Below are 23424 nucleotides of genomic sequence, written 5' to 3'. Positions count from 1 at the left end.
TTTGATAAAATAAATGTAAAAACTATCTTCAAATCTGAGTGATGCTCATTATTTTTTTAATAAAGATTTATTTATTTGTCAGAGAGAGAGCACAAGCAGAGGGAACAGCAGTCAGAACAGGGAGAGGGAGAAGCAGACTCCCCACTGAGCAGGGAGCCCAATGTGGGGCTCCATCCCAGGACCCTGAGATCCTGACCTGAGCCGAAGGCAGACGCTATTGTCCATAGCTGCAGCTATCTATGAGTTTGTGTTCTTGAACCATTCTTTACTAGCGATTATACACTGAACATAAATAAGAAAATGAATAAATAAAAAATATATCTCTGGTTATTTCTAATGTGATTTATTCTGTCACTATGATTGTTTATTAAGAATGTGCTGTTAATTTCTTTGTTGCTGTAGGTTTGAGTAGCTGGTATGAAGATAGGTAAGTTCATGAAATCCAGGAAGGTGGTTCAGGTCCTGGCTGGACACTACTCAGGACAAAAAGTGGTAATAATGAAGAACATTGACAATGGTACCTCAGATCATCCCTACAACCATGCTCTGGTGACTGGAATTGACCACTATTCTTGCAAAGTGACCAGCTGCCATGGGCAAAAAGAAAATCACCAAGAGCTCAAAGATTAAGTCTTTCGTGAAAGTATATAACTGCAATCATCTCATGTCCACAAGCTACTGTGTGGAAATCCCCTTGGAGACAACTATAATAACAAGGATGGCTTCAGAGATCCTGCTCTTCAATGCAAGGCCTGATGAGAAGCCAAAGCCACGTTCAAGGAGAGGTACAAGACTGGTAAGAATAAATGGTTCTTCCTGAAGGTGCAGTTTTATTACTATTATTTTTTAAACATTTTATTTATTTTCGAGAGAGAGAGAGAGATCTTGAGAGTGTGTGAGAGGAGGAGAGCAGGAGACAGAGAATATCTCCAGCAGAATCTGCGCTGAGCGTGAAGCACAGGGCTCAATCTCACAACCCTGAGATTATGACCTGAGCCAAAATTAAGAGTTGGCCTCTTAACCGACTGAGCCACCCAGGCATCCTGAAGATGCAGTTTTAGGTCTATTTTGTTTCTCTATATTGTAAAAATACAAAAAAAAAATTTTTTTTAAAGAGTGCTGTGCTGTTTAATGTCTACAAATTGTGGATTTTCTGGTTTGCCTTCTGGCTAATTTTATTTCATATAGAAGAAGGAATTTGTATAATTTTAACCTTTTAAAATTAGTGCTCAAAATATGGTCTATCCTGGATAATGCTCCACATATACTTCAGAACATAGGTATTTTGTTGTTAGGTAGTTTTATGTTTGTTTGTTTGTTTTTTTTTTTTATGTTATGTTAGTCACCATACATCATTGGTTTTTGATGTGGTGATCCTCGATCCATTGTTTTCATATAACACCCAGTGCTCCTTGCAGTACGTGCCCTCCTTAATACCGATCACCTGGCTAACAAATCCCCCCTCCCCCCTCCCCTCTAAAACCCTGTTTGTTTCTCAGAGTCCATAGTCTGTCATGGTTCATCTCTCCCTCCAATTCCCCCACCCATTTTTCCCTTCCTTCTCCTAATGTCCTCCATGCTATTCCTTATGTTCCACAAATAAGTGAAACCATATGATAATTGACTTTCTCTGCTTGATTTATTTCACTTAGCATAATCTTCTCCAGTCTCATCCATGTTGATGTAAAAGTTGGGTATTCATCTTTTCTGATGGCTAAGCAATATTCCATTGTATATATGGACCACATCTTCTTGATCCATTCATCTGTTGAAGGGCATCTCGGCCCTTTCCACAGTTTGGCTATTGCGGACATTGCTGCTATGAACATTGGGGTGCATATGGCCCTTCTTTTCACTACATCTGTGTCTTTGGGGTAAATACCCAGGAGTGCAATTGTGGGGTCATAGGGTAGCTCTATTTTTAAATTTTTGAGGAAGCTCCACACTGTTTTCCAAAGTGGCTATACCAATTTGCATTCCCACCAACAGTGTAAGAGGGTTTCCCTTTCTCCACAACCTCTCCATATCTGTTGTTTCTTTCCCTGTCCATTTTTGCCATTCTAACTAGTGTAAGGTGCTATCTCAGTGTGGTTTTGATTTGGATTTCCCTGACGGCTAATGATGATGAACACTTTTTGATGTGTCTGTTAGCCATTTGTATGTCTTCTTCAGAGAAGTGTCTTTTCATATCTTCTGCCCACTTTTTGACTTGATTATTTGTTTTTTGGGTGTTGAGTTTGAGAAGTTCTTTATAGATTTTGGATACCAGCCCTTTATCTGTAGTGTCATTTGCAAATATCTTCTCCCATTCTGTGGGTTGCCTCTTTGTTTTGGTGACTGTTTCCTATGCTGTGCAGAAGCTTTTTATCTTGAAGAAGTCCCAAAAGTTCATTTTTGCTTTTGTTTCACTAGCTTTTGGAGATGTATCTTGAAAGAAGTTGCTGTGGCCAATGTCCAAGAGGTTCTGCCTATGTTCTCCTCTAGGATTTTGATGGATTCCTGTCTCACATTGAGGTCTTTCATCCACTTTGAGTTTATCTTTGTGAATGGTGTTAGAGAATGGTCAAGTTTCATTCTTCTGCATGTGGCTGTCCAATTTTCCCAGCACCATTTATTGAAGAGACTGTCTTTTTTCCATTGCATGTTTTTTCCTGCTTTCTCAAAGATTATTTGACCATAGAGTTAAGGGTCCATATCTGGGTTCTCTATTCTGTTCCATTGGTCTATATGTCTGTTTTTGTGCCAGTACCATGCTGTCTTGGTGATCAAAGCTTTGTAATATAGCTTGAAATCAGGCAACGTGAAGCCCCAGCTTTGTTTTTCTTTTTCAACATTTCCTTGGCAATTCGGGGTCTTTTCTGATTCCATACAGATTTTAGGATTGTTTGTTCCAGCACTTTGAAAAATGTCATTGGAATTTTAATCAGGATGGCATTGAAGGTATAGATTGCTCTGGGTAGCATAGACATTTTAACAATGTTTATTCTTCTGATCCATGAGCATGGAATATTTTTCCATCTTTTTTTTTTTAAAGATTTTTTTAAATTTATTTATTTGAGAGAGAGAGTGAGAGAAAGAGCACAAGAGGGGGTAGCAGGAGAGGGAGAAGCAGACTCCCCGCTGAGCAGGGAGCCCAATGTGGGACTCGATCCCGGGACTCCAGGATCATGACCTGAGCTGAAGGCAGTCGCTTAACAAATTGAGCCACCCAGGCGCCCTATTTTTCCATCTTTTTGTGTCTTCTTCAATTTCTTTCATGAGTGTTCTGTAGTTCCTAGAGTATAGTTCCTTTACTTCTTTGGTTAGATTTATTCCGAGGTATCTTATGGGTTTTGGTGCTATTGTAAATGGAATCATTTCTCTAATTTCTCTTTATACAGTTGTGTTGTTAGCGTATAAGAAAGCAACTGATTTCTGTGCATTGATTTTGTACCCTGCCACATGACTGAATTGCTGGATGAGTTCTAGTAACTTGGGGGTGGAGTCTTTTGGGTTTTCCACATAAAGATATTAGATATGTATGTATGGATAATGGCCAATTTACAATCCTAGTAATGTCCTACATATATATTAGTAGTATAATCATCCATTTAGCCAATATTTGTGTCTACTAAATCCTAGGAAAACTGTTCTGAGCATTGGGGATATGGTTGAGAACATAATGGATACAGTCTGTACCCTCATGAAACTGAAACTTTAGTGTGGCATTATTCAAATAATCACACAAATCCTCATGATTTTAAGGCATAAAAAGTGCTAGAAATGAAAAGCTCTGAGTATAATGAGAACATGAAACATGATAGTGGTTTCACATTAATGAACTAGGCAACACATGGTTTCTTTATTACCCAACCAATGATCATGGAATCATATAATATAACTTAAAGTGATTTGGAGAGCTTATACTTCTATACCCTGATTTTAAAGAGGAGGAAGAGTGCTTTCAAAATCTTTACAACAGTATTATCCTGTAAAATGGAATTACACATGAAAGAAAAGCTACTAGCCACATGCTTTTAGTTAATTATTCCCAATAGTCATTGAAAAAAGAGGAAAGCTAGCCTCTTCGGTCATTGAAGGACAGGAATTAAATAAGTTACACCAAGATTCTCAATCTCAGCACCATTAACATTGGGGGATGGATAATTCTGTAGTTGGGGCTATTTTATGCATTGTAAGATGCTGAATTATACCCACTAGGTACCAGTAGCCCACTCCCCAGTTGTGACATATCAAAATTTCTCCCGACATTGCCAAATGTCTCTTGGGGGTCAAGGTCACCCCGGTTGAGAACAACTGACTTAGAAGGATGCTTTCTTCAAGTGAAAATATTTGCCTTGTTTAAATTAGGACCTGATGGCACCATAGAAAACTGAATACTTTTGGATAAGGAGTTTGAGAAATAGCAGATACAGCAACCTTCCCTGAACACAGGTCACAAAAAGGTGCTTACCTTATTACCTAGAGGAAGGGAGCATCCTTGTCTTCAAAGATGGAGGTATACAGATAGGAAACTGAAGACATAGCCCTTGTTAAGTTTTCCCTCACTCTACACACTTACTTAGCTCACACCATTTTGTCCTATTACATTTTTTGATGACTTGCAGTGGAAATTCAAACCTAGCATAAAAATACTCAGGTTTTACCATTTCTTCAGTTCTTTTCTTTATGAGGGTTGATTTGTCACATATAACATCAAATAAAGCTGCATGCTTTTTTCTTGTTAACCTCTCCTTGTTACAATTGAGAACTTAAAAGGATAGAGAAAAAGATCTTTTTCCTCCCCTATACACCAAAAAGGAGGATTTATCCTCCCTTTCAAAAAGATAAATCTGCTGTGGCCTCTCCATAATAGTACATATTGAAACCATCTGTGGAGGGGCACATGGGTGGCTTAGTTGGTTAAGTGTCTGACTTTGGCTCAGGTCATGATCTCAGGGTTCTGGTATTGAGCCCTGCTGCTCTCCCTGCCCCTCCCCCCCACTGCATAAACATGTGCTCTCTCTCCCTCAAATAAATAAAGTCTTTAAAAAAATCTAGGGAGCCTTTAAAATACCTATGTCTGAAAACCATATGATTTTATTCATATGTGGAATTTAAGAAACAAAACACATGAACATAGGAGAAGGGAAGGAAAAATAAAATAAGATAAAAACAGAGAAGGAGACAAACCATAAGAGACTCTTAACTCTGGAAACAAACTGAGTGTTGCTGGAGGGGAAGTGGGTGGGGGGATGGGGTAATTCGGTGATGGACATTAAGGGGGGCATTTCTTGTAATGAGCACTAGGTATTATATGCAATTGGTGAATCACTGAATGCTATCTCTGAAACTAATGATACACTCTGTCAGCTAATTGAATTTAAATAATAATAATAAAAAAATACCCATGTCCAGTCTACATTCCAGACTAGTTAAACTTTAGGATATCTGGAGATGGGTCCCAGGTTGGAGTATTATTGTCAAAGGAGCCTAAGCTATCCCAACATATCACAAGGTGAGAAACCACTGATCTAGTAAGTGCTATTTAATCATGGTGTGTGGATCAAGAGCAAAATCATTCCTGGGTGCTTGGAAAAAATACAGTCTTGGGCATCACTCCAGACCTAGTGCGTCAAAAATCTGCTTTTTAGCCAGATCCTCACTAGTGATTCAAAGGTATATTATGATGGTGTGAATTCATAAAAAATAGTACCTTGACTTGTGACTAATTATACTAATCTTTTTTTCCATCTGCACAAAGCAATTCACAGACAACAAACAAAAAATCCTTGCAAATGATAATTTTGAAAGAGGTGCTTGTCAAGTTCCCTCTTCTAAGCCCAAGAGACCATGTTTTGACAGATGGAGACACTAAGAGACTAATGTGGCATGTCTGCCATTGTGGACATTTGTCTGAGCTTGCAGTTCCCCAAAGCTGGACACACTGCTATGTACTCTGTGGGTGCTTAATAAGTATTTGTTGGCTGGCTGACCAGCCTAGATGTGAGAACAAGTGTGTTTCTCTCAGAGTTGGAGGGAAATTTATCCACCTAACCATTTTCTATGGCTTGAGGCAAGCAATCTTAAGTCTGTTGGTCCCTAGGTTCCAGAGAGCAGTGGGGCTGGAAGAATAGATGGCAAGGGGAAGATCAAAACAACAAGAGATAAAGCAAGAAGCTGCATGCAGAGAGCACAGAATACATTATTGTGCTCATGGCATGAAATACGCAAAACAAAAGCATGCTGTTCACTGCATAATGAATTCGCTTCTGGCTGCCAAAGTAGGAACCACAGAACAATGAACAGTTTGAGTGACCTCTTTTCACAATGCAGCCTAGTGAATGTCCACAGCCAGAAAATTGTGCCTACGTGCACTCAGCATTTTTCTTCCTGCGCTGTTTTCTAAGGGAAGATCAGAGAAATCTTCCTTCACCTGCGGTTTCTCATATTACTTTGAACCTCCTGTCCAGTATGGTCCTTAGGTATGACAGGGTTTCTCTTTCTGGAAACCATTCTATTAAGAAAAAACAAGTATTTAAAAAGTAGCAGTTGTGTGGTTAGCTGAATACTGACATACCAAGAGGACTTCGTGAACCTTCTTTCCAACTAAACCTTCTCATAGGCACAGTTTAAGCACAATCATTCTGGTTTTAAGTATTCAGTCACTATTTGTTAATTAACTTGAGCAGTCACTATCCATCAAATATAAGTTTTGACAAGTACTAAGTACATCATTATAATACAATGCATGCCACCAATTTGTGTATATATGTTTATGTGCCAAGTGGCCTATCAAAACTGTTCTCAAATAGCATTTTGAGAAGTCCAGAAATACTTACATCTTCACAAAAGGTGCTCTCAGTTAATTAAATAATGCTTACTTGGTAAACACAGAATGAATTTTCACACTGGAACTCTATTAGTAATATTGGGGATATTGGTGATATTGCCTTTCCTTAGCTCACTTTCCTCATTTTAATATTGGATTGTTGGATGGTGTTATGGACTGAATTGTCTTACTCCAAAATTTATATGTGACGTCCTAATTCCACATCCCTCAGAATGTGACCTTATTTGGAGGTAGGGTCCCTAAAGAGGTGTCTAATATCTTTACAAAAAGGAAAAATTTGGAGGCAGGCACATAGTAACTATGTGAAGATGAAGGTGGAGATCAGGGTGATGCTTCATACAAACCAAGGAATGACAAAAATTTGTGTGAAACCACCAGAAGCTATGACACCTTGATCTCTGACCTCCCTTTTGTTAATTCAGCCCTAGAAAACTAATGCAGATGCTACCTGGGTTACATGATTTCTGGATTGACAATCAGCTCGAAGATGCCAGGGCTCCTGTAACTGTAATAAGGAAATTCCTTATGAACACACAAAAATAACACTTACATACTTCTCAAATACCTTTTTCTTTCCTAACTCAAATAAAAATTTTAAAAAAAGAATCTTAATCATCCAACTTTCTTGATGCCACTGGCCCTCTGTGGTGACTTTACTCTCTCCTGTTTTACAGAGGCTTGAGGTTCTGCAATCTTCTATGGAGTAACAATTGAGGAACATTTTCCTGAGGTTTCCATCCACAAAAAAATGGTGCTGAATATAGCAGCTAATGAGTTTTTGAAAGTAAACTGTTTGCCATTTTTTTCAACAATCTCCAAAATTGTTTGGTCATATGTATCTCTAATAGTTAGAAGACTATATATTTCTGTTACATGTAAATTTAGGTACATATTATATATTTAATGTACTAGATAAATCTATATTAACTATAAGTAAAATGTAATTTCTTAATTATTGAATAAATTGTAGAGATAATTTTCTTCCTATGCTAAATGAACTACTTTGTCCATACAATTTTGGTGAACACAGCTATATTTTCCCACATTCTATTCAAGCACATAACACTAAATAAAAATAATAAGAGAGAAAGAGAAAATATGAATCTGTTCCCTGATTTGTGGATCACAAAATGGAAATATGTTTCCTTTTTCCTTATAGCACTTTGCTGTATCATATGATACCTCCTTATTAACAGTAGAATGTAAGAGGTTCACACTCCCACCTTTAATTATTTCAAAGTCTTAGTGCTAAAGCAGAAGGCCAAGGATGGGCTTAAGGATAAGACTTTCCTGAAGTCAAAAGAATGCACTAAATTTTCTAAGAAGGCAGAAAGAAGTTCCAAGAACTGCCTTCTACAGTTAGGAAATATGTTTTGTCTTCCATCCTATGCATAAAATGAAATAATTACTAAATGCACACATACATTAGGCTATGGTTAATTAAGCATCTTAATATGTATCAGGAGTACCAAATTTAGCAAGTAACATCATTGTTTTGAAAGTGCTTAAAGCCTCATGAATGAAACAGACATGTACCTAAGTAATTGTAAAACCATGTGATCCAATAGGTAAGAGAGGGACATCCTAAGCAGAATGGTACCTCAAAGGGGAGAATATGAAATTCCATATAGATGGGGAAAAAAGGGTACAGAGAAGGGAATTAGTTGGGCCGATAAGATGAGGAAAGGAGGAGGAAGAACAGAATATGCAAGGGTGTAGCAGTAATCATTGCAAGTTTGGAGAGTCATAAATGAGTTGGCCTGGTAGCAGCAAAAGTTATATGTGGGAATACAACAGAAAAAGGAGTTAGAAAAGTAGGTTTAAGCCAGCCACAGCTTGTTTATATCTATATTCCTTTTCTCAATTATTAAACATATTTCTAACATGTTTGAAAACTAATTTTGTTTCAGAAGCTAAGGGAATTAAGTTTTAAAAGAGTTTTAAAAACATCCTACTTCATCCATATCTCCTAAGTCATAGAATTGCATGACATAGATCCAGGGCACGATAAGCTTGAATGACTCCAGTGGTGAGAGTGATGAAAGTGCATTACTTGTATCATCTTCATATTTTCAAATGTGAAAGGAAAACACATACAGGTAGACATCAGTGGGTATTCAGTATATCGTGCAGCACCCAGGACAGTATCTCAAGACTATCAGCAACTCAAGGCTTTGGCAGCAGTGTTTATTTGGCCTTGTTTAAAGTAGGCATTTAGATTTGTTCTTAATCTAGAATGTCTCCACAAGAAATTTTACTGTGATTTTATGGAAGAATATATAATTAAACTTCAAACAATTATACTCTGGATTACTAAATTAGGGGTAAGCAACTTGTTTCAGAAAAGAGCCACACAAATATTTTAGATGTCTCAGGTCACATATGATCTCTATGTCAGCTATTTAATTCTTACTGTACTTCAAAAATAGCCATTGGCTGTATGTGAACTACAGGCATAATCATGTCCCAATAAAACTTAACCCATACACATTAAAATTTGAATTTTATATAATGTGCATGTAAAAATCGTTCTTAGCTCATGTGCCATTGAAAAACTAGTCAGTTTGGCATGGTCATAGTTTGTTGTACACAGATCTTGAGAACCACTTTAAACCCAAATTATGCAACTGATTGGCAGTTGTACTTATCATAATTTATATTGATCTATATATATAATAACATTTTTTCCAAGCTTAGTAATATTGTGACATATATATAATATATATATATATAACATACAAAATATGTGTTAATCAACTATTTATATTAAATTGGTAAGTCTTCTAGTCAATGGTAGGCTATTGGTAGTTAAATTTTTGGGTAGTCAAGTTATACATGAATTTTTGAATGTGGGTGTTTGGTGCACTTAATCCCTGTGTTGTTCAAGGATCAACTGTATTATGACAAAATACTTTTTAGATTGAGGCATATTGTAAAATGCAGAACTCACTTATGGTTTTAAGAAATGTGATAATGTAAATACTGTATATGCATAAGACATCTGTTCAACGTGGAAATATGCATTTCCAAGAAACAGTTTTCTAGTTCAGCTAACTTTTCCATGTTCCAAGGGTAATTCTGATTTTTCAGATCACCCATAGATGAAATTTGCTTTCAATCTGAAACAGATCATGGTTTTGTAAGGACACCTGCCCTCACAGTTGTTTTTTTTTTTTTTAATATTTTAGTTATTTATCTGACAGAGATAGTGAAAGAGGGAACACAAGCAGGGGGAGTGGGAGAGGGAGAAGCAGGCTTCTGGCCAAGCAGGGAACCCAATGAGGGGCTCTATCCCAGGACCCTGGGATCATAACCTGAGCTGAAGGCAGACGCTTAACAACTGAGCCACCCAGGTGCCCTGCCCTCACAGTTTTATGCCACACATCTGTGGCAGAAGTTACAATCTCTGAGTCTTTCCTATTTTGGGGGTTCCTCCTCCTAGTCATTCTATTGAGGGCTGGTTGAGGGAATGTATAGAGTCTAAATTATTGACCACAAACCAGCAAGATGCACCTGTTTAATAGGAACCTTAGGGTTGTTGGCCTTTTGTTCTCCCAGCCTGTCTTCTGGGGGAGGGGACTCCCATACTGTTACTCAGGCAACTCTATTTGGGCAGAGTTGCCCTGCCCCCTGTGGGGTGGGGATGGGCTCAATGAAAACCAGTTTTGGGGGGCTTTTGTTCCCTGGCAGCTTTCCCTGGTGGCTTTCTGTGTCTCTTCTGAGGGTCAGAGCAGAAGAGATCATTTCCAAACCTCTGCCTCAGAAGAGAGAGATTGCAGTCTGTTTTCAGCGAGCTTTCCAGGACACACTATCTCTGTTTCTGTCTGTGCTGCTATAAACTGCAGCGTCCTGGGTTATGCGCCCCTCCGCAGCGCTCCCAGTCCTCACCTCCAGGTTGGAGCATGTCTCTGCCCTTTGCACTTCTAAAACTGCCAGTTGCCCCCAGTTCACATATGTGGCCCTGCTGCTCCAGGCTTCAGTTCAGGCGGCTGCCCTAAAGTCCTTTCCCCACTGCTACCGGTCTGTGAGTCTATGCCCTGTCCCCAGAGCGGGAGGCTTTTGTGCACCCGTGGTGGGGGATCCTGAAGGCTCCCTCCCCCTCTGTTTGTCTTCCAATATCTGCTTGAGGAATCATGGCTCCCCACTTCATACCTCAAAACCAACCGCCTGAGATATTCTGTTTGTAGAGATCCAGATCTATCTTCTTACATCTCAGGCTGATTTCGTGGGTGTTCAGAGTGGTCTGGTACATATCCAGCTCAATTCCAGGGACCAGTTGGAATAGGATCCCCTACTCCTCTGCCATCTTTTCCTCTCCCACACTCCCTCTCTGATTTTTATCTCATTTTATTTTTCCTTTCCTTCCCCTATATTCATTAGTTTTGTTTCTAAATTCCACATATGAGTGAAATCATTAATTTGTCTTTCTCTCACTGACTTATTTTGTTTAGAACAATACACTCTGGTTATATACACATTGTTGCAAATTGTGAGATCTCATTCTTTCTGATGCCTGAGTAATAATCCATGGTGTACATATATACCACATCTACTTTATCCATTCATATGTTGATGGAATTTGGGCTGTTTCCATAATTTGGCTATTGTTGATAATGTTGCTCTAAACATTGGGTGCATGGGCCCCTTCAAATAAGTATTTGTATCATTTGGATAAGTAACTTGTTGTGAAATTGCTGGGTCATTGGGTAATTCTATTTTTAGCTTTTTTTTTATTATTTATTTTATTTAAAGATTTTATTTATTTATTTGAGAGAGAGAATGAGAGATAGCACAAGAGGGAAGAGGGTCAGAGGGAGAAGCAGGCCCCCCGCTGAGCAGGGATCCCAATGCGGGACTCGATCCTGGGACTCCAGGATCATGACCTGAGCCGAAGGCAGTGGCTTAACCAACTGAGCCACCCAGGCGCCCTATTTTTAGCTTTTTGAGGAACCTCCCTACTGTTTTCCAGAGTGGCTGTACCAGTTTGCATTCCCACAAACAGGGTAAGAGGGTTCCCCTTTCTCTGCATCCTCGCCAACATCTGTTGTTTTCTAAGTTGTGAATTTTACCATTATGACTGGTGTGAGGTGGTATCTCATTGTGGTTTGGAGTTGTATTACCTTGATAGCAAGTAATGTTGAGCACTTTTTCACATGTCTGTTTGCCATTTATATCTCTTTTTTGAAGAAATGTCTATTCATGTCTTCTGCCATTTTCTTGACTGGTTTATTTGTTTTTTGAGTGTTGATTTTGGTAAGTTCTTTGTAGATTCTGGATACCAACCCTGTAACAGATACGTCATTTGCAAATATCTTCTCACATTCCATTGCTTATCTCTTAATTTTGTTGATTGTTTCCTTTGCTGTGCAGAAGATTTTATCTTGATGAAGTCCCAATAGTCCCTTTTTTGTTTTTATTTCTCTTGCCTCTGGAGATGTGTCTGGCCAGAAGTTGCTGCAGCTGAGGTTGAAGAGATTGCTGCCTGTTTTCTCATTAATGACTTTTTATGGTTTCCTGTCTTACCTTTAGGTCTTTCATCCATTTTGAATTTATTTTTGTGTATGGTGTAAGAAAGTGGTCCAATTTCATTCTTCCTCATGTTACCATCCAGTTATCCCAACAATATTTGTTGAAAAGACTTTTTTTCCATTGGATACTCTTTCCTGCTTTGTTGAATATTAGTTGACTATATAGTTGAGGGTTCATTTCTGGGTTTTCTATTCTGTTCCACTGATCTATGTAGCTGTTTTGTGTTCATTACCATACTGTCTGGATGATTGCACCTTTGTAATACAGCTTGAAGTTTGGAATCATGATGCCTCCCAATTTCTTTTTTCTTTCAACATAACTTTGGCTACTCAGTGTCTTTTCTGTTTCCATAGAAATTTTAGGATTGTTTTTTGTAGTTCTGTGAAAAATGCTGGTGTTATTTTGATAGGGATTGCATTGAATGTGTAGATGTCCTTGCATAGCATGGGCATTTTAACAATATTTGTTCTTCCAATCCATGAGCATGGAATGTTTTTCCATCTCTTCATGTCTTCCTCAGTTTCTTTCAAAAGTGTTCTGAAGTTATCAGAGTACAGATCCTTTACCTCTTTGGTTAGGTTTATTCCTAGGTATCTTATGGTTTTTGGTGCAATTGTAAATGCAATCAACTCCTGGAGTTCTCTTTCTTCTCAATGTTAGTGTATAGAAATGTAACTGAGTTCTGTGCATTGATTTTAGATCCTGCAACTTTGCTGAATTCCTGTGGTAATTTTTTGAGTCTTTCAGGTTTTCTACAAGAGAAACATGTCATCTGCAAATAGTGAAAGTTTGACTTCTTCTTTGCCAGAGTGGATGCCTTTTATTTCTTTTTGTTGTCTGATTGCTGACACTAGGACTATGTTAAATAACAGTGGTGAGAGTGGACATCTCTGTCTTCTTCTTGACCTTAGGGGAGAAGTTCTCAAGTTTTCCCCATTGAGGATGATAGTATCCCTGTGTCTTTTGTGTATGGCCTTTGTAATGTTGATGTATGTCCCATCTATCCTGACTTTCTTGAGGGTTTTTTATTAAGAAATGATGCTGTCTTAGTCAAATGATTTTTTGGCATCTACTGAGAAGATCATATCCTTAATATCTTTTATTTTATTAATGTAGTGCATCATGTTGATTGTTTTCTGGATATTGAAACACCCTTTCAGCTCAAGAATAAATCCCACTTGATCATCCTAAATAATCCTTTTAATATACTGTTGGATTTGATTAGCTGATTTTGGGGGAATTTTTACATCCATATTCATCAGGGATATTGTTCTGTACTTCTCCTTTTTAGTAGGGTCTTTGGTTTTGGAATCAAGGTAATGCTGGCCTCATAGAATGAGTTTGGCAGTTTTCCTTCCATTTCTATTTTTTGGCCTAGTTTCAGAAGAGTATTAACTCTGCTTTTAAATGTATGGTAGAATTCCCCTAGGAAGTTGTCTGCCTCAGGACTTTTGTTTGTTGGGAGATTTTTGATATTGATTCAATTTCTTTGTTTGTTATGGGTCTGTTCAGGTTTTCCAATTCTTCCTGTTTCAATTTTGGTAGTTTGTATGTTTCTAGGAATTTATCCATTTCTTCCACATTGTGCAATTTGTTGACATAAAATGGCGTATAATATTGTATTATAATTGTATTTCTGCAATGTTGGTTGTGATCTCTCTAATTTGTCATTGTATTGTATTTATTTGAGTCCTTTCTTTTTTTCTTTTTGACAAGTCTGGCTAGGGGTTTTCAAGTTTGTTAAATTTTTCAAAGAAACAACTCCTAGTTTGTTTTGTTTTTATTTTTCATTTTTATATTACTGATTTCTGCTCTAACCTTAGTTCCCTTCTTTTGCTTATTTTAGGCTTTTTTGGTATTCTTTTTCCAGCTCCTTTAGGAGTAAATCTAGATATATATTTGAGACTTTTTTTTTGCTTCTTGAGGAAGGCCTGCATTGCTTATACTTCCATCTTGGGACTGTCTTTACTGCATCCCAAAGGTTTTAAGTGATTGTGTTTTCATTTTCATTTGCTTACATGTGTTTTTAAATTTCTTCTTTAATTTCCTAGTTGACCCATTCATTCTTTAGTAGAATGTTTTTAACCACCATGTATTTGTAGTCTTTCCACATTTTTGTCTTGTGGTTGACTTCAATTTTTAAAGCACTGTGGTCTGAAAATATGCATGCTATAATCTCAATTTTGTTGTACTGGTTAAACCTGATTTGTGACCTAGTATGTGATCTATTCTGGAGAATGTTCCATGTGCACTCAAGGAAAATGTGTATTCTGTTGCTTTAAGATGAAAAGCTCTGAATTTATCTGTGAAGTCCATCTGGTCCAGTGTGTCATTCAAAGTCCTTGTTTCCTTCTTGATTTTCTGCTGAGATGATCTGTCCATTATTGGGAGTGGGGTGTTGAAGTCCCCTCCTATTATTGCATTATTATCAATGAGTTTCTTTAAGTGTGTTACTAATTGATTTATATATTTTGGTGCTGCCAAATGGGGTCATAAATATGTATAATTGTTAGATCTTCTTGTTGGATAGACCCTTTTTTTATGATATAGTGTCCTTCTTCATCTCTTATAGTCTTTGGTTAAGAATCTAGTTTGTCTGATATAAGGATTGCTAATCCAGCTTTCTTTTAATATCCATTAGCATTACAAATGGTTCTCCATCCCCTCATTTTCAGTCTGGAGGTGTCTTTGGGTCTAAAATGAGTCTCTCATAAGCAGCATATGGATAGGTCTTTTTTTTTTTTAATCCAAGCTGTTACCCTATGTCTTTTGATTAGAACATTTAGTACATTTACATTCAGAATGATTACTGATGCATGTGAATTTAGTGTCATTGTATTACCTGAAATGTTACTGTTCCTTTAGATTGTTTTTTTCCTTTCTAGTCTTTGTTGCTTTTGGACTCTCTATCCCACTCAAAGGTCCCCTTTACTATTTCTTGAGGAGCTGGTTTAGTCTTCACAAACTTCTTTAGTTTTTTTTTTATACTGTAAACTCTCTCTGTCCTGTTCTTAATGACAGCCCCTTGTTGAATAAAGTATTTCTAGCTGCAAATGTTTCTCATTCAGCACATTGAATACAATATGCCACTGTCTTCTGGCCTGCCAAGTTTCTGTGGACACATCTGCTGCTAACCTTACATGTCTACCCTTCTAGGTTAAGGACTTTTTTGTCACTAGCTGCTTTTGGAATTATCTCTTTATCTTTGTAATTTGCAGTTTTCACTGTGATATGTCATGGTGTTGACCTGTTTTTGATTTTGAGGGGAGATTCTCTTTGTCCCTTGGACTTGAATGCCTGTTTCCTTCCCCCAGATGATGGAAGTTTTTGGCTATAATTTGTTCAAATAAACCTTCTGCTGTTCTTCCCTAGTCTTCTTCTTCTGGGACTCCTCTATATTATTTCATTTGTGGAACCAATGAGTTCCCTAAGGCTATCTTTGTGATCTCATAGTTTTCTTTCCTTCTTCTTTTCAGCTTCATTATTTTCCATAATCTTATCTTCTATATCACTGACTCTCTCCTCTGCTTATTTAATTCTCTTTGTGATGATATCCAGTCTGTTTTGCATTGCAGTTATAGCATATTTTTATTTCAGCCTAATTATTTTTTAGATCTTTTATCTTTGTAGCAAGGGTTTATCTGGTGTCTTTTGTTTGTTTGTTTTTTCCCCCAAGTCCAGCTAATATTCTTATGACTGTTTACTAAGTTCTTGTTCAGATATAGAGCTTATATCTGTTTCCAGCAAGTCTGGCTGTGATATCTTCCTGACATTTCTTTTGGGGAGAATTCCTCCATCTTTTCATTGTGTCTAGGTTTCTATCTTTTGCATTTTTTGAAAGCTTGTTATGTTTCATACCCCTTAGAGTAATGCTATGTTAGGAAGGGGTCATACACTGTCCAGGGCCTGGCACTTCAGGAAGTGTTTCTGGTGTATGCTGTGTGCACTCTACTCTTGCATTGTGGCTGCTCTTTCCCACTGTTCTGTCCTCTGCAGAGCTCTTCCTTGCTTGCAGTTGGCAGTATTTGGAACTTTAGATGTGCTTTGATTTGTTTGTTAAGATAAGCCTCACATCTGCCATGTTCTTACCCTCCAATTGTGCATATTGTGTTCTGAATCCTCAGGTTGATTTCCTAGTTGTTCAAAATGATTTGATGTTGAACTAGCTAGCTATGATTGAGGGATGAGGCAAACCCATGTCCTCCAACTACTCCACCATCTTAACTCCTCCTATAAACTCTTTTCAACTTTTAGGTTATTCTCAAAACAGATTCTAAGATCAATTTTATTATGGTATTCTCAATATATCACTCTTTTATTAATAAGTTACGTGGTAATTATGTAAATAAATATCTTTTGTGTTCTATGTATCATCTTCAGAAAGATCCAGATTGATGGTCTTCAAAGCAAACACTAAATTAAAAGAGATCTAATTGCACTTAAATTTTGACAAATAAATGTACAAAGGATTTTTGCTTTTCCTGTTTTCTATGTCTCTTAAAACTGTGTTGTTCTGCTACCCAAGTACAGATAAATTGGAATGCAAAGCTGATTATTATACTTTGGTAGTCTGTTAAACAAAATCCACTACAAAAGCATAGGATAATATTAAAGATAGTAACTGATGCTGACTAGGTGTTTGCCAAATATGTAACACAATGCTCAGTGCATCCTTACATTTTTTTATTTACTATTTGTGACAATGCAAGAGATGGTATTATGAGTGAAGGGACTGAGGCTTAGGTTAGCCAAGTAATGTGCTAGTGAATGACACTAAAAGTTAAATCTAGCTTTATCTGACTTATAGCCATTTAAATATAAAGTTATATGCATAACCAAGATGTCTAACTTTTAAATGAAGTGTTAGATGTATTACAAAACTGTAATCATCAAGACAGTATGGTACTAGCACAAAAACAGACACATAGATCAATGCAACAAAATAGAGACCAGAAATGGACCCTCAACTCTATGGTCTATTAATCTTTGACTAAATAGGAAAGAATATCCAATGGAAAAAAGAAAGTCTCTTCAACAAATGGTGTTGGGAACATTGGACAGCCACATGCAGAAGAATGAAACTGGACCATTTTCTCACATCAAACACATAAGCCCAAAATGGATGAATGACCTAAATGTGAGATAGGAATCCATCAAAATCCTAGAGGAAAACACAGGCAGCAACTTCTTTGACCTCAGCTACAGCAACTTCTGGCCAGCCTGTCTCCAAAGGCAAGGGAAATAAAAGCAAAAAGGAACTATTGGGACTTAATCAAAATAAAAAGGTTTGCACAGCAAAGAAACAGTTGAGAAAACTAAAAGACAACCTACAGAATGGGAGAAGATATTTGCTTGTGATATATTTGATATATGTCTTATCAGATAAAGGGTTAGTATCCAAAATCTATAAAGAACTTATCAAACTGAACACCCAAAAAACAAATAATCCAGTCAAGAAATGGGCAGAAGACATGAACAGATATTTCTCCAAAGAAGACATACAAATGGCCAACAGACACATGAAAAGGTGCTCAACATCACTTGGCATCAGGGAAATACATATCAAAACCTCAATGAGATACCACCTTACACCAGTCAGATTGGCTAAAATTAATAAGTCAGGAAACAACAGATGTTGGCAAGGATGCAGAGAAAAAGGAACCTTCCTACACTGTTGGTGGGAATGCAAACTGGTTGTAGTAACTCTGGAAGACAGTATGGAGGTTCCTCAAAAAGTCAAAAATAGAGCTACCCTACAACCCAGGAATTGCACACTGGTATTTATCCAAAGGATACAAACATAGTAATCCAAAGGGGCACCTGCACTCTAATATTTATAGCAGCAATGTCTACAATAGCTACAATATGGAAATAACCCAGATGCCCATTGACGAATGGATAAAGACATTGTGTGTGTGTGTGTGTGTGTGTATTACTTAGCCATCAAAAAGAATTGTTATTTGCAATGATGTGGATGGAACTAGAGAGTATTATGCTAAGTGAAATAAGTCAGTGAAAGACAAATATATGATTTCACTCATATGTGGAATTTAAGAAACAAAAGAGATGAACATAGGGGAAGGGAAGGAAAAACAAAATAAGACAAAACCAGTGAGGGAGACAAACCACAGAGACTCTTAACCGTAGGAAACAAACTGAGTGTTGCTGGAGGGGAGGTGGGTGGGGGGGATGGGGTAACTGGGTGATGGACATTAAGGAGGGAACTTGAAGTAATGAGCACCGGGTGTTATATGCAACTGATGGATCACTAAATACTACCTCTGAAACTACTAATACACTATGTTAAATGGAATTTAAATTAAAAAAAGAAAAAAAACATTAAAAATATGAAGTGAAAAAATAACTATTAGATACTGTGGTTTGTTTAAAATTAGCCCCCAAAATGCTTCAGAGGATAATATTAAAGTTTATGTACTGATTTCCAGACTGCCTTAAATCTTACTCATATTTGTACAATTATAATAGCTTAATCATTTAATTCTTTAAGCACTATTGATGGGAGAACACTGAAAATAGTGAGAAGTTTCCATTGACACAAAAGTGAGTTTAAATATAAAATATAAGTATACAAAGTCAAAATATAACTATTTAAAAGTATTTAATGCTTGATAGAGTCATATGTCATGCTTCAAATACTCTATGGTGCATAAATAATGTGTACCAACAGAGATACTCATAAAATTGATTGAAAGACATTGGCAAAAATGGCACAGAAGAAAACTCTGGGACCAGTTTCATCCCAAAAAACACTGAAAAAATGTGACAAAAAGTACCACAATAAATATTACTTGAAATTTAGGTGCTAATCAAAAGTTTACAACTAAGTAAATGCTTAACAAGGGGGAAAGTGACAACATGGTAAGACAACTTCATGGCATTTTAGGTTATCCTATGCCCCTTTCCTTCCTGGTGCAATGGTAATCTTAAACAAGAAAGTCTGTATGCCTATTACCAAGGAAGCAGAATGGATCTTGTTCCCAAAGAACTGTCTTTGTATGTTTTGACCTGATTATTCTTTCCTGGCAGGACTGACACAAAAGGCATTCATTTGTTTTTTTCTAACTCTGAGCTATATTAGAATAGAACAGCTGTGAAAGGAAGGGACATTTTACCCACCCTCCAAAATGAACAAGCTATTGCTTTAGTAATAAATAGGTTATAAATATTGCTATATATTAAATGAATATTGTTAGAGAAAAAAAATTGAGATTAAAAAAACATAGGCTGAAAGCCTAAGAGGAAACTCTGGAAAGTAAGATTATTTGGGGGGTTAAAGTGTTTTGAAAATTTCCTTCATATACTGGTGAAGCAATAATGGTATGCATGATCAGGGTAGGACATATACCCTGAAGAGGCTTGAGAAAATCCAAAGCTTTAACTTCTAATGGTATTTAGGCTCAGTGCAAGCAGGATATGGCAGATTTGAAAATGAGCTGGCTAAATGTAGACACAGTGACTAAAACAAAGCCAATGAAGAAAGACCTGTTGGATTTTATATCTTTTGTCTTTTTCTTTTCTTTTCTCTCTCACTTTTTTCACTTTAATATAATGTTTTCAGAAACTTTGTCAATCTCTTCCAAGTGTCCAGCTAACTTTTGAGATAATGGAATGGAGGCATCAGTGACCACACTCCATATTTTACATTTTTAATAATGTATTAGGAAAGTCACGGGAGGGGGGAAAGATGGCAGAGGAGTAGGGGACCCTATTTCAATGGGTCCCCGGAATTGAGCTGGATATCTATCAGACCATTCTGAGCACCCATGAAACCAGCCTGAGATGTAGGAAGATCTGGATCTCTACAAACAGAATATGGCAGATGGTTGGTTTTTGAGGTACCAAGTGGGGAGCTGTAATTCCGTGGGCAGATATCAGAGGATAAACAGCAGCAGGAGGGTGCCTGGCCATGGAGATCCTACACTGCTGGTGAGCGGCAGCCTCGTACGCTGCAGATGGGGCACAGACTTGCAGACCAGTAGTGGCAGGGAAAGGACCTCAGGGCAGACCCTGAGGCAGAAACCTGGAGTGGCATGGTCATGGGGGCGAACTGCAGCCCCCGGGAGGGAACCAGAATGGCAGGGTTATGTGCGCATGAACTGGGAGCATCTGGCGGTTTTAGAAGCACAAAGGGCAGAGACGTGCCCCAACCTGGAGGCAGGACTGGGAGCACTGTGGAGGGGCGCACAACCCAAGACACTGCAGTTTATAGCAGCACGGACAGAAACGGAGACAGCGTGGCATGGAGAGCTCACTGAAGAACAGACTGTGATCTCTCTGCTCTGAGGCAGAGGGTTGGAAATGGTCTCTTCTGCTCTGACTTGTGGAAGAGACAGAGAAAGCCGCCAGGGAAAGGTGCCAGAGAACAAAAGCCCCAAAGACTGATTCCCACTGAGCCCATCCCCCACCACAGGGGCCCAGGGCAACACAGCCCAAACAGGGTTGCCTGAGTAACAGCGTGGGAGGACCCTCCCCCAGGAGACAGGCTGGGCAAAAAAAGGCCAGCAACCCAGAGCCCCAAGAAAACAGGTGCATCTTGCTTGGGTTCTGGTCAATAATATGGACCCTATACATATCCTCAAACACCCATCAACAGAATGACTAGGAGGAGGAGCCCCCAAAATAGAAAAAACTCAGAGATTATGACTTATGCTGCAGATTTACAAATGGATGCAGATATAACCAAGATGTTGGAGATGGAATTCAGGCTAGCCATTGTGAAGACAATGGCTAGAATGGAGAAATCAATTAATGGCAACATAGAGTCTCTAAGGGCAGAAATGAAAGCTGAATTGGCAGAACTTCAAAATGCTATCAATGAGATCCAATCCAATCTAGATAATCTAACAGCTGGGGTAACTGAGGCAGAAGAGCGAATAAGTGACCTGAAAGACAATATAATAGATAAAAAGGGAAAAGAGGAGGCCAGGGAAAAACAACTCAGAATCCATGGAAACAGAATCAGAGAAATAAGTGACACCATGAAGTGTTCCACTGTCAGAATAATTGGAATCCTGGAGGGAGTGGAGAGAGAGAGAGAGGCCTAGAAGATGTATTTGAGCAAATCGTAGCTGAGAACGTCCCTAATCTGGGGAGTGAAACAAACATTCGAGTCCTAGAGGCAGAGAGGGCCCCTCCTAAGATCAAGGAAAACAGGCCAACACCCCGGCATGTAATAGTAAAACTTGCAAATCTTAGAACGAAGGAAACCATCTTAAGGGCAGTTAGGGGGAAGACATTCCTTACATACAGAGGGAGGAATATCAGAATAACGTCAGACCTATCCACAGAGACCTGGCAAGACATATTCAGGGAACTAAATGAGAAGAACATGCAGCCAAGAGTACTTTATCTGGCAAGGCTTTCATTTAGAATGGATAGAGAGATGCAGAGCTTCCATGCCCAGCAGAAACTGAAAGAATATGTGACCACTAAGCCAGCACTGCAAGAAATATTAAGTGGGGTCCTATAAAAGGAGAAGGACCCCAAGAGTGATCTACAACAGACATCTACAGGGACAATCTATAAAAACAACGTCTTCACAGGCAACATGATGACAATTAATTCATATCTTTCAATAATCACTCTCAACGTGAATGGCCTAAACACTCCCATAAAACAGCACAAGGTTGCAGATTGGATAAAAAGACAGGACCCATCCATATGCTGTCTACAAGAGACTCATTTTGAAACTAAAGATACATCCACACTGAAAGTGAAGGGATGGAGATCCATCTTCCATGCCAGCGGACCTCAAAAGAAAGCTGGGATAGCAATTCTTATATCAGACAGATTAGATTTTAAACTAAAGTCTGTAATAAGAGACACAGAAGGACACTGTAGCATTCTTAAAGGGTCTATCCACCAAGAAGATCTAACAATTGTAAATATCTATGCCCCCAATATGGGAGCAGCCATCTACATAAGCCAACTGTTAATCAAAATAAAGAGTCATATTGATAAAATACGTTAATTGTAGGAGACCTCAATATTCCACTCTCAGCAATGGACAGATCATCTAAGCAGAAAATCAATCTGGAAGCAAGAGCTTTGAATGATACATTGGACCAGATGGACCTCATAGATATTTACAGAACACTCCACCCTAAAACAATGGAATACTCATTCTTCTTGAGCACACATGGAACTTTCTCCAGAATGGACCACATGCTGGGTCACAAACAGGTCTCAACCGATACCAAAAGATTGATATTCCCTGCATATTCTCAGACCACAATGCTCTAAAACTGGAACTCAACCACAAGAAAAAAATTGGCAGAAATTCAAACACTTGGAAGCTAAAGACCACTCTGCTCAAGAATGTTTCAGTCAACCTGGAAATCAGAGAAGAACTTAAACAATTCATGAAAATCAATGAGAACGAAAACACATCGGTCCAAAACCTATGGGATACTGCAAAGGTGGTCCTAAGGGGGAAATACATAGCTATCCAAGCCTCACTAAAAAAAAACCAGAAAAATCCTGAATTCACCAACTAACTCTACACCTTAAAGAACTAGAGAAAAAGCAACAAACAATGCCAAAGCCACGCATTAGAAGAGAAATAATTAAATTTAGAGCAGAAATCAATGAATTAGAAACCAGAAACACAGTAGATCAGATCAACGGAACTAGAAGTTGGTTCTTTGAAAGAATTAATAAGATTGATAAACCACAGGCCAGACTATCCAAAAGAAGAGAGAAAGGACCCAAATTAATAAATTTATGAATGAAAGGGGAGAGATCATGACTAACACCAAGGAAATAGAAACAATTATTAGAAATTATTATCAACAACTATATGCCAATAAACTGAGCAGTCTGGATGAAATGGAGGCCTTCCTGGAAACCTATAAGCTGCCAAGACTGAAACAGGAAGAAATTGACAACCTGAATAGGCCAATAACCAGTAACGAGATTGAAGCACTGATTACAAACCTCCCAAAAAACAAGAGTCCAGGGCCTGATGGATTCCCTGGGGGATTCTACCAAACATTCAGAGAAGAAATAATACCTATTCTACTGAAGCTGTTTCCAAAAATAGA

General features: G+C 38.1%; 1 pseudogene; it reads left to right on the top strand.

The window, feature by feature from the left end:
• The first annotated feature begins 429 nt into the window (after positions 1–429).
• Positions 430–23424, top strand: part of LOC110591781 — a 77686-nt pseudogene continuing 54691 nt past the window's right edge.

This window comes from Neomonachus schauinslandi, chromosome Y (assembly GCF_002201575.2).
Source record: "Neomonachus schauinslandi chromosome Y, ASM220157v2, whole genome shotgun sequence".
In the NCBI taxonomy this organism is placed as follows: Eukaryota; Metazoa; Chordata; class Mammalia; order Carnivora; family Phocidae; genus Neomonachus; species Neomonachus schauinslandi.
This window is presented reverse-complemented; position numbering and strand designations above follow the sequence as displayed.